The sequence below is a fragment of the Palaemon carinicauda genome, chromosome 9, assembly GCF_036898095.1.
Source record: "Palaemon carinicauda isolate YSFRI2023 chromosome 9, ASM3689809v2, whole genome shotgun sequence".
Lineage (NCBI taxonomy): Eukaryota > Metazoa > Arthropoda > Malacostraca > Decapoda > Palaemonidae > Palaemon > Palaemon carinicauda.
This window is the reverse complement of record NC_090733.1, coordinates 135,307,424-135,319,923: the sequence shown is the minus strand read 5'-3', so window position 1 is coordinate 135,319,923 and position 12,500 is coordinate 135,307,424. Positions and strand designations below refer to the sequence as shown.

The following is a 12,500-nucleotide window of genomic DNA, read 5'->3' as shown; positions in this document are numbered from 1 at the left end:
GATATTTTTTTTGAGACCAGTATTTTTCCTTAATTAGGTACGTAGTTTCCGTAGATAGTATGTTTACTCCTAAAAACCATATGAATTTAGTTTGACTTATATTAATTTTAGATAGTTTTGGTTAACTAATGAATATAGTAACACGCCAGATTCATTTAGTGATATTTATTTAGACATCTGCATTTTTTTATTACTTACGTAGTTTCTGCAAATAGCATATTTAGGCCTAAAGCCATATAAATTTAGTTTGACCTACATTAGTTTGGGATAGCTTTGGTTAAAAGTTTAAAGGCTTTGGTTAACTAGTGAATATATTAACACTTCAGGTTAATTTAGTGATATTTTTTTAGACCAGTATTTTTTTTTTTTTTTGATTAGGTACATAGTTTCTGCAGATAGCATATTTAGTTCTAAAACTATCAGTTAAGTTTAACCTATATTTTATTTTGGGGTAGCTTTGGTTAACTGACCATATAGTAACACGCCAGATTAATTTAGTGATATATTTTTAGACCAGTATTTTTTCTTGATTATGTACATAGTTTCTGAAGATAGCATATTTACTCCTAAAACCATAGGAATTAAGTTTAACCTATATTCTATTTTGGGATAGCTTTGGTTAACTAATAATATAATAACACGCTACACAACTTTAGTGATGATATTATTTTAGAATTAAGCATTTTTCTAGGCCTAATTAGGTACGTAGATCCTGCAGATAGCATATTTAGTCCAAAAACCATATGAACCATATGAAATTAGTTTGACCAACATTTTATTTTGGGATAGCTTTGGTAACTGATGATGTAGTAACACGCCAGGTTAATTTAGTGATAGTTTTGGAAAATTCATAATTTTTTTTTTTTTTTTTTTTTTGCCTCTTAAGGCGTAGGAGTTACAAGGATTTTGGATGCCTCAAAGAATTTATAGTCCATCCGTGGAGACTCTACTTGCTCATTGGTAGAGGGATTTAGTTTAAGCATTTATAGAGTTCTTACGATCTTGTCTATCTTATTCTTGAACTCGATGACAGAGAGAGAGAGAGAGAGAGAGAGAGAGAGAGAGAGAGAGAGAGAGAGAGAGAGAGAGAGAGAGAGAGAGAGAGAGAGAGAGAGACACTTAAAAGGATTTTGGATGTCTCAAAGACTTTTTAGTCCATCCGTGGAGACTCCATTTTTTCTCATTGGTAGAGCGATTCAGTTTAAGCATTTAGAGAGTTCTTATGATCTTGTCTAACTTATTCTTGAACTCGTTTACAAAGTTACTGTTTACTACATCCGCTGGAAGTTTATTCCAAGTATATTTGACGATTATGATAAAAGACTGACACATTCCCTCACCCCCCCATGAATTTACTGTCATAAACTGCAGAGTTTTAAAAATGGGTTCAAGTTTCAGTGATTTTCTTAAAATCGTCAAAACCTTCACCTTCTGGTATTTCATACTTTAATGACGGTGTTCCATATCCATCCAGGGATTTTTTAGTTTTACTATTGTGTATTACTTCTTTGTATTACTTCCTTACTTGTACACAACTTACATTTTGTTGTTTGTCAAACTGACTTTACGAAATCTTGTGCTTTGTCAGCACAGGAATCATTAATCAAAGATGATTTTTTTTTTTTCATAAATTGTCAATAGGTAATTTGATAATTTCAGCTAATTCCTTTACAATAAACACAACTTACATTTTGTTGTTTGGCAAACTAACTATACGAAATCTTGCGCTTCGTCAGTACCATTAATCAAAGATAATTTAATTTTGTTTTCAAAAAATTGTCAATATGTTATTTGATGATTTCAGCTAATTCCTTTGCACTAAACACAACTTACATTTTGTCGTTTGGCAAACTAACTATACGAAATCTTGTGCTTCGTGAGCACAGGACCATTAATGAAAAATGATTTCATTTTATTTCAATTCATTGTCAATAGGTGATTTAATAATTTCAGCCAATTCCTTTGCAATAAACACTACTTATAATTTGTTGTTTGTCAAACTAACTAATCGAAATCTTGCTCTTCGTCAGAACAGGAACCATTGATCAAAAATGATTTAATATTATATTCATTAATTGTCATTAGTTAATTTGATAATGGAAGCTAAATCCCTTTGCAATAAAAACAGTTCTGTCCAAAGGGAATCGGTACAAAATAGAAAATCTATAAAACTTCTAGAATATTTTTAATGGACAGTGAGAAACTTTTTTTTTGTCATAATTAATATCCTTTGCATGATATTATTTATATTGTACGGCTTCCAAAAGCAAATATCTTCATTAAATGTCTTCAATTCAAAGATTATTATTATTATTATTATTATTATTATTATTATTATTATTATTATTATTATTATTATTATTATTATTATTATTATTATTATTATAAGCCAAGCTGCTACCTTAGTTGGTATTATTATTATTATTATTATTATTATTATTATTATTATTATTATTATTATTATTATTATTATTATTATTATGAGCCAAGCTACAACCCTAGTAGGAAAAGCAGGATGCTAGTCGAGGAAATGACAGTAAATAACTTGTACTAGGAATCAAGAAACCACAAAAGAAAAACAATAATGAAATCATCTCCAGAATTTTAAATGGTTGAAGTACTTCTCTTGTACTGACTGTTGAAACGCGCACCTACAGAGTGCCGTTCGTAAGGTGACCCTCAAAAGCCTTCCCCTTCAGGTGATCCAGTAACAACCGGCCACTTTTCTACGTCTTCATTTATGCCTAAAAATGCTTCAATGTTACACAATTGAAGTTTCGTTTATTATAGACAAGAGGTTTTCCTTGTTCGTAATACTAGATTTGAGAATAAAACCCTCTGAAGGATATTGGGAGTTAAATGGCAGGCCAGGATTAGAAATGAAACTATAAGAGAGATTACTCGAGTGCCATATGTGAATGAGATGATGAAGGGTAAATGGAGATGGTTTGGGCATGCTCTTCGCACTCCCCAAGAGAGATTAGGTTACCAAACTTTCAACTGGGCTCCATAAGGCACTAGAAGAATTGGAAGAACCAGGCCTACATGGCTTAGGACTATAAAGCGCGAAGTAGGAGATAATGAATGGAGAAGTATTGAATTAAAAGCTTAAGATGGAGATGACTGGCGATATCTAACCGTGGCCCTTTGCGTCAATAGGCGTAGGAGAAGATGATGGTGATGAATACTAAGTATGCAGTTAATTCTAATAGTCAGGCCTTCTCCATCATGAGGCTCAATACTACTCAATGCTCTAGAAGTTTTATTCCAGCTGTGACCAAGTTATGGAATGATCTACCTTATCGGGTAGTTGAATCAGTAGAACTTCAAAAGTTCAAACTTGCAGCAAATGTTTTTATTTTGGACAGGCTGACATAAGTCTCTTTTAATAGTTTATATATTGAAGATCTGTTTTAATGTTGTTACTGTTCTTAAAATATATTTTAATTGTTCATTACTTTACATATAGTTTATTAATTATATTATTTCCCTTTTTTTCACTGGGCTATTTTTCTCTGTTGGAGCCCTTGGGCTTATACAGCTGCATCCTGCTTTTCCAACTAGGGTTGTAGCTTAGCTAATAATAATAATAATAATAATAATAATAATAATAATAATAATAATAATAATAATAATAAAAAGCAACTTAAAAATGACTCGATTGGTTTTAAAAACCAGTGACACCATTTGACGTGGCTCGCAAAGTCTTACGACGTAGCCTTGACAATCAAACTCTCAAGTTTTCATTTTAGTAAGCTCTGTAATACCACATGTGCGACGTAAAAATCGTGAGTAATTACAACTCATACTCTTGTTTGTATTTTACATACATACATATACCGAGGCACTTCCCCCAATTTTGGGGGGTAGCCGACATCAAACAAATGAAACAAAAAAGGGGACCTCTCCTCTCTACGTTGTATTTTGAAATTTGTAATTTGAAAGCATTCTTAGCATTGACAATGATGGGGTTAATGCCAAGTCTGGCTTCTGCCTGTCGAGCTGAACTTGGCCTATCTTCGTATGAGGAAGTCTCTTAAGTGTGATTAGTTCATATATTCGTTGATTTTAGAGCTGGAGGAATTTACTTCACTTCAAGGGATGTTTTCTTGGTCCTATTACACACGGAAACCCCTTGTCCTACCTACAGGACCTACAAGAGCTGTTGATTGCCAGTGCAGAAGCTCAGTATTAGATGCCAATCATAAAATCTACAGGATCTACAAAATCTGTACAAAATCTGTTTATAGCCACTGCAGAATCTCAGTGTTAGACATAGCCAATCATACAATCTACAGGACCTATAAAATCTGTACAAAATCTGTATATAGCCACTACAGAAGCTCAGTGTTAGATATTGCCAATCATACAACCTACAGGACCTACAAAATCTGTACAAAATCTGTTTATAGCCACTGCAGAAGCTCAGTGTTAGACATTGCCAATCATACAACCTACAGGACCTACAAAATCTGTACAAAATCTGTTTATAGCCACTACAGAAGCTCAGAATTAGATATTTCCAATCATACAACCTACAGGACCTACAAAATCTGTTTATAGCCACTGGAGAAGCACAATATTAGACAATGCCAATCATAAAACCTACAGGACCTACAAAATCTGTACAATTTTTTTTATAGCCACTACAGAGGCTCAGTATTAGACATTACCAATCATACAACCTACAGGACCTACAAAATCTGTACAAAATCTGTTTATAGCCACTGTGGAAGCTCAATATTAGACATTGCCAATCATACAACCTACAGGACCTACAAAATCTGTACACAATCTGTTTATAGCCACTGTGGAAGCTCAGTATTAGACATTGCCAATCAAAAAACCTACAGGACCTACAAAATCTGTTTATGGCAACTGAAGAAGCTCAATATTAAGACATTGCCAGTTATACAACCCCCAGGACCTACAAAATCTGGACAAAATCTGTACAAAATTTGTTTATAGCCACTGCAGAGGCTCAATATTAAGACATTTCCAATCATACAACCTACAGGACCTACAAAATATGTACAAAATTTGTTCATAACCACTACGGAAACTCAACGTCACAATGCCAAACATACAAGACAGCCCCACGGGGCTCCCGAACCATTGTATCTTAGGCCTGCTGTCCTTCAAGAGTCTCTTGCGTCGCAGAAGAAAAGAGAAAAGGGAAGAGCTATTAAGAAGAAATGGCCTTCAACCAGGAGGAGGTCATTACCCTCTCTCGGACCATGGAAGTCTGTGGCTTCTTCGCCACAAGCATCCGAAAATGAAAGCTGGTATAGTGAAGGGTCGTTGGGTGCATTGAATGATGGTGTCTATAAAAAAAGGAGAGATAATTCCGTTTATATAAAAATCGAATGGGAAATGATAAGTTGAAATAAAGATGGCTTTGAGAGAAATAACATGGATATAAAGGTACTGTGAGTGTGGGCTTCGTCTATATTAAAATCGAATGATTATAGGAAAATGATAAGTTGAAATATAGATGGCATTTAGAGAAATAAGGGAATAGAGGTACCGTGAATGTGGGCTTCGTCTATATTAGAATCGAATGATTATAGAGAAATGATAAGCTGAAGTACAGATGGCATTCGGAGAAATAACATGGGGATAAAGGTACTGTGAGTGTGGGCTTCGTTTATATAGAAATTGAGTGGTTTTTGGAAAATGATAAGCTGAAATATAGATAGCATTAAGAGAAATAACATGAGGATAAAGGTTCTGTGAGTGTGGGCTTCGTCTATATTGAAATTGAATGGTTTTAGGAAATTTATTAGCTGAAATAAAGATGGCATTGAGAAATTAAATGGGGAGAAAGGTACTCAGGACTTGGGGAGTAATCGGTCTGGTATTTGAGGGGGTTACTATTATTATTTATTGATAAAAGATGATTAGTCAACCCAATAAGTTAAACTCGACTCATACAGAACTGGTCAATGAGATATGTAATGTGAATAAGTGAATTAATACCTCTACTCTTAAGTAATTATTCAAACAAGTCCAAGAAATGAATATAAATAAATGTAAGTTTCAATGAATTAAACCAAGACTCGAATACGCAAAGGCTTAAGGAAACAAACTGAAAAAAAAGAAAGAAAACCAAGAATGAGTGGAGGAAGAGAGAGCAGACCTGAAGGTCATTAACCTTTAAATCTAAAAGCCCCCCTCACCCTCCCCCCTTCCCCCTCCTTCTCCCACCCCCCTCCATCTCCCACCGCTTTGAAAGTCCTCTTCAATGTTGGAATAGAAATGAAAATTGAAGACGTAAGTGTCAATATTCGAAAGCTATAAGGATTGAAAGAAACCAAGAAACTATACAGAAAGGTAATTAGAAGGTAGATGGGCAGATATTACAAGTTCGTTGACCTTTCTGAAGGTTAGTGGCATCTCTCTCATTTAAGTCTCCTTCGTCAAAGTCACCCGCGAGTGAAAACTTATTTTTTTTATCTTATTTTCTTCGACCACTTCGGAATGTGAGTCCCAAATTTAATAGAGGGAGATGGAGAGAAAAGAGAAAGAGAAGGTAAGTAAAGGAAATATACGTAGGTTATTCTTCTTCTTCTATAACTTCCTGTTGAGAACGGAAAACTTAAAACAAGGCTGGGCCTCCATATGACGGTTCTCCATAACCTCAAAGGAAAACAAAAGCCAATCTGTTTTGAAAACCGAGTCGTTGACTCCGCCGGGTTCATCAACCTCTGACTACTTTCTCGATTCTGTTGGAGGCGTGGAATCCAGGAACCTCTTCTTCTTTGGTTACGTCGTAAACGGTAAAAGAAAAGGGACGTGAATAAGTGCTTGACGAAACTTCAGAAGAAATTACTGACGTAAATACGTGATTGAACAAACTTTAGAAGAAAGTACTGACATAAATACGTACTTGACCAAATTTCAGAGGAAAGTACTGACATAAATAACGTCTTGTCCAAACTTCAGAAGAAAGTACTGACGTAAATGAATGCTTAACCAAACTTTAGAAGAAAGTACTGACATAAATACGTGCTTGACCAAACTTCAGAAGAAAGTAACTGACGTAAATGAGTGCTTGGCCAAACTTCAGAAGAAAGTACTGACATAAATGAGTGCTTGACCAAACTTCAGAAGAAAGTACTGACGTAAATACATGCTTGACCAAACCAGAAGAAAGTACTGACATAAATATGTGCTTGACCAAACTTCGGAAGAAAGTTTTCACCTAAATACTTGTGTGACCAAAATTCAGAAGAAAGTACTGACGAAAATATGTGCATGACAAAACCTCAGAATAAAGTAACTGACGTAAATATGTGCTCGATCAAACTTAAGAAGAAAGTATTGACGTTAATATGTGCTTGACCAAACTTCAGAAGAAAGTACTGACATAAATGAGTGCTTGACCAAACTTCAGAGGAAAGTACTGACATAAATAACGTCTTGTCCAAACTTCAGAGGAAAGTACCGACATAAATACGTACTTGACCAAACTTCAGAGGAAAGTACTGACATAAATAACGTCTTGTCCAAACTTCAGAAGAAAGTACTGACGTAAATACTTGCTTGACCAAACCAGAAGAAAGTACTGACATAAATACGTGCTTGACCAAACTTCAGAAGAAAGTACTGACGTGAATATGTGCTTGACCAAACTTCATAAAGAAGTAACTGACGTAAATACGTGCTTGACCAAACTTCAGAAGAAAGTACTGACGTGAATATGTGCTTGACCAAACTTCAGAAGAAAGTACTGACGTGAATATGTGCTTGACCAAACTTCATAAAGAAGTAACTGACGTAAATACGTGCTTGACCAAACTTCAGAAGAAAGTACTGACATAAATACGTGCTTGACCAAACTTCAGAAGAAAGTAACTGACGTAAATACGTGCTTGACCAAACTTCAGAAGAAAGTACTGACATAAATACGTGCTTTACCAAACTTCAGAAGAAAGTACTGATGTAAATACGTGCTTGACCAAAATCAGAAGAAAGTACTGCCATAAATACGTGCTTGACCAAACTTCAGAAAGTACTGAGTGTTTGAAGAAGTAAAGACGAGAGTTCATTTACCTTTGGCAAGGCTTATGAGACCAGGAGAGGAGTTTTAAGATTTCTATTTAAGGGAAAACGAGGAAAAACTTCGCCATGGGTGAAACTGGACACATCTATGCTTGGGAACAACTAGGAAAAAATGCGCCAATGCAGAACAGAAGAATTCAAGGAGGTCTTTAACCTCTTCGAATTCCTACACTACCACCCACACCTCAATTCCTTCTTACTGGCCTCCTTCACCTCCCTCTCTCCTTCCTCCTCCCCCTCCCTCCTTCCTCCTCCCTCCTCCCCCTCTTTCTCCCTCTCGAGGAAAGAGGGAAAGATACCACAGCCATCTGAGAATGAAAGCAAAAGACTTCTTGGAGTATCCACCAGAGGGCTCAACATGACAGAGAGTTCCTTGCCCTGCAAGTGAGTGCTCGTGTACGCAGATATGTCGGATTTTTACGTGTGGCAGGTGAAATCGACAGGTGTGTGTGTGCTGGAAGGAGTGATTCTTCCAGGGGGTTCTCTCTAACGCTTTCACCTGGCCAACTACTAAACCATGTCTTGGTTTTCATTTTTTTCTTCTTCTTTATTATACTAAAATGGAAGTAACACCTAACGATCTCGGCTGGTAGCACTATCTTGCTCCGCGGTTGTTACGGAAGTAGTTTGTTCTGCATCCGGTTTTTTTTTTTTTTTTTTTAAAGGTTTTGGGTGTCAGTAGAGCATTTGTTGCTTCAATATTTCCGTATTTTTATCCAATTTTATTAAGATTATTGTTAAGTGGTCCCGTATTTCTACCAATTTAGTCAAGATTATATTTAAATCATGTTCCTGTATTTCTACAAATTTAATTAAGATTATAGTTAAATAATGTTCCCTTATTTCTACCAATTTAATTAAGATTATAGTTAAATAATGTTCCCTTATTTCTACCAATTTGATAAGGATTATTGTCAAGCGTTCCCGTATTTCTACCAATTTGATTAAGATTATAGTTTAATAATGTTCCCGTATTTCCACCATTTTAATCAAGATTATGGTTAAATATTTCAGTATTTTTACCAATTTAATCAAGATTATGGTTAAGTTATCCCAAATTTCAACCAATTTGATTAAGATTATAGTTGAATAATATTCCCGTATTTCTACCAGTTTAATTAATATTTATATCAATTTAAATAAGATCACAGTTGAATAATGTTCACGTATTTCTACCCATAGGGACTTCTACGTTTCTCTCAAGATTTAAACTAGATAACTTTTATTATGACACCAATCAAAACTTGCTGAATAACATTGATGTAAGTCACATTAACTGGTTCATCTTTACTCTGTACAAAATATCATGCATAGATCGTAACTATACATACGCATACATATATATTTGTGTTCACAATATATGAATAAATATGCTCAAGTTAGTAATTGGAAGCATTTTAAATATATCTGTACCATCAATGTATAATTTCACGGGATGATTTAGAAACATTTCTGGTATTTCAGATTCTAGAACGATATAAAGTTAGCTAGAAAATAATTCAGATAATATATTACGATATGTTTTTATCACTAAGTACCTTTTAGGTATATAGGTGTATATAAAGTATATAAAGCATGAATGTATATATATGTATAAATATACACATACATATATGCACACAGACACAAAAACACACACACATATATATATATATATATATATATATATATATACATATATATATACACACACAATTTATGCAAGTATACACATATTTGTGTATTTATATATATGTATATATAGATACATAACAAATGCAAAACTAACACAAGCTACAATAGTTACTTTTCATGTTAAAACTCACTTTGAATTTGTTCACCGCAAGATTCCTCTGTACCTGTGAAAAGAAGAATACATTTAGCATTAATTTAATAAATATATAAATAAATTTTAAATAATTGCCTATATAGTTCAATTAATGTTATGTTCCTCGTGAAGACCTTTCTGTGTTTACAAAGATGCAAGAATATATTATTATTATTATTATTATTATTATTATTATTATTATTATTGCTAAGTTACAACTCTAGTTGGAAAACCATGATACTATAAACCAAAGGGCCCCAACCGGGAAAATAGCTCAGTGAGGAAAGGAAATAATGAAAAGTAAAGTAATTAGCTATACCTTAAATTGAATATTGATTATGTTTCTTAGAAGTTGAGAGTCTTGTGAGTCTATGAAGAGAATCTTCTTATTAAATTAATATATATATGTATATATATATATATATATATATATATATATGATTGATATATTAAAATATGGAGATTGGACTTTAAAATTTCAAACTTGCAGCTAATGATTTTATGTTCAACAGGCTGACATAAGTCTTTTCATAGTTTATATATAAAATATCTGTTTTGATTTTGTTACTGTTTTTAAAATATATTATTTTAGTTCATTATTTCTCATATTGTTTATTTCTTTCCTTATTTCCTTCCCTCACTGGGCTATTTTTCCCTGTTGGAGTCCTTGGGCTTATAACATCTTCCTTTTCCAACTAGGGTTGCAGCTTAGCTATTAATAATAATATTTAATGAATAATTTAATGAATTAACTGAATAAATAGAATTAAGTGATTAACTCAATTAACTGAAGAGATCTCGTTACATCAAAAGAATAACTCAGGAAAATATTGCGTTAGAACAGGGGAGAGTGACAGTAAAGGGAGAGAGAGAAAGAGAGTGAGAGTGAGAGTAAGAGTGAGAGGCGTAAGTGAGGTAGTGGGTTCCAGAGGGAGGGACGGAGGGAGAGGAAAGGAGAGTAGACAGCCCGTCAGAAGAAGATCAGGGAAAGGAAATATTAAAAGAAAAGAGGAGAAATGAAAACTCGCAAATATTATTATAATAGAAAGTTTTATATTTGAGGGAGATGAAAAAATTAGAAAAAGTAGATGAATATATTTTATAAATATGTAAAAAAGTTTAATTAATAATAAGGAAATGAATCAGATATAGACAAGGATAAATGGAGTAATTAAAATACATGGAAATGAAACATATGAAAGAATTAATCATGCAAAAAATAAACAAAATCAGATAATGATATATAATAAAACCTTTTAATCAGTGATTAAAAAAAACAGAAAACAAATCCACGAAAGAGTAAACAATACAAATAAACAGAATCAGATAATAATGCATAAATAGAACTTTTTAATAAGTGATTTAAAAAAAAGGAAAACAAACATACGAAAAAGTAAACAACCTTTGATTAACAAAACAAGAAAATCAAACATACGAAAGAGTAAACAATACAAAGAAACAAAACCAGATAATAATAAGTAAACAACCTTTGATTAAGAAAACAAGAAAATACAACATACGAAAGAGTAAACAATACAAAGAAACAAAACCAGATAATAATAAGTAAACAACCTTTGATTAACAAAAGAAGAAAATCCAACATACGAAAGAGTTAACAATACAAAGAAACAAAAACAGATAATAATAAGTAAACAACCTTTGATTAACAAAAGAAGAAAATCCAACATACGAAAGAGTTAACAATACAAAGAAACAAAACCAGATAATAATAAGTAAACAACCTTTGATTAAGAAAACAAGAAAATACAACATACGAAAGAGTAAACAATACAAAGAAACAAAACCAGATAATAATAAGTAAACAACCTTTGATTAAAAACATGGAAAACAAACATACAAAAGAGTAAACAATACAAATAAGCAAAACCAGATAATAATACATAATGAACATCATATTAAAGAGTGAAAACGGGAATAATACACAGGAAGAGAAGAAGAATCGAGAAAATTTTTAATAAGTGATTTAAAAAACAAGGAAAACAAACATACGAAAAAGTAAACAACCTTTGATTAACAAAAGAAGAAAATCAAATGTACGAAAGAGTAAACAATACAAAGAAACTAAACCAGATAATAATACATAATAAACACATTAAAGAGTGAAAAGGAGGAATAATACACAGGAAGAGAAGAAGAATCGAGAATTGTGTGGAAGTAGCCAAGAAACGAGTAGCTACATAGCGAGGGTCTAAAGTTCGTTCACCTACTGTAAGTTTCACCGGCCTACATAGGGGCTGCCAACCCCCATTTCTCTCTCTCTCTCTCTCTCTCTCTCTCTCTCTCATGGAGTCTCCCCGGATGGACTAACGAGTCTTTGAAACATCCAAATCTCTTGTAACTTCTTGTAATATTCTCTCTCTCTCTCCTCTCTCTCTCTCTCTCTCTCTCTCTCTCTGATTTAGCACTTGTCGAATACACAGATATATTTATATGAGGTTTGATTTATATAGTTTGTGTTCAAGCATATGTAAACACAAACACACACACACACACACACACACACACACACACATATATATATATATATATATGTGTGTGTATGTATGTATATGTATATATGTATGTATATATAAATTTATATATATATATATATATATAAATATATATA

General features: G+C 33.1%; 1 protein-coding gene across 2 annotated transcripts in view; it reads right to left on the bottom strand.

The window, feature by feature from the left end:
* The window catches only part of LOC137647161 (ichor-like), a 127,855-nt gene that overhangs the window by 30,291 nt on the left and 85,064 nt on the right, over positions 1–12,500 (bottom strand). For both annotated transcript variants that reach the window (XM_068380440.1, XM_068380439.1), the window contains exon 2: positions 9,870–9,902. The gene's annotated coding sequence lies outside the window, so the exon portion shown is untranslated. The remainder of the gene's footprint in view (positions 1–9,869; positions 9,903–12,500) is intronic.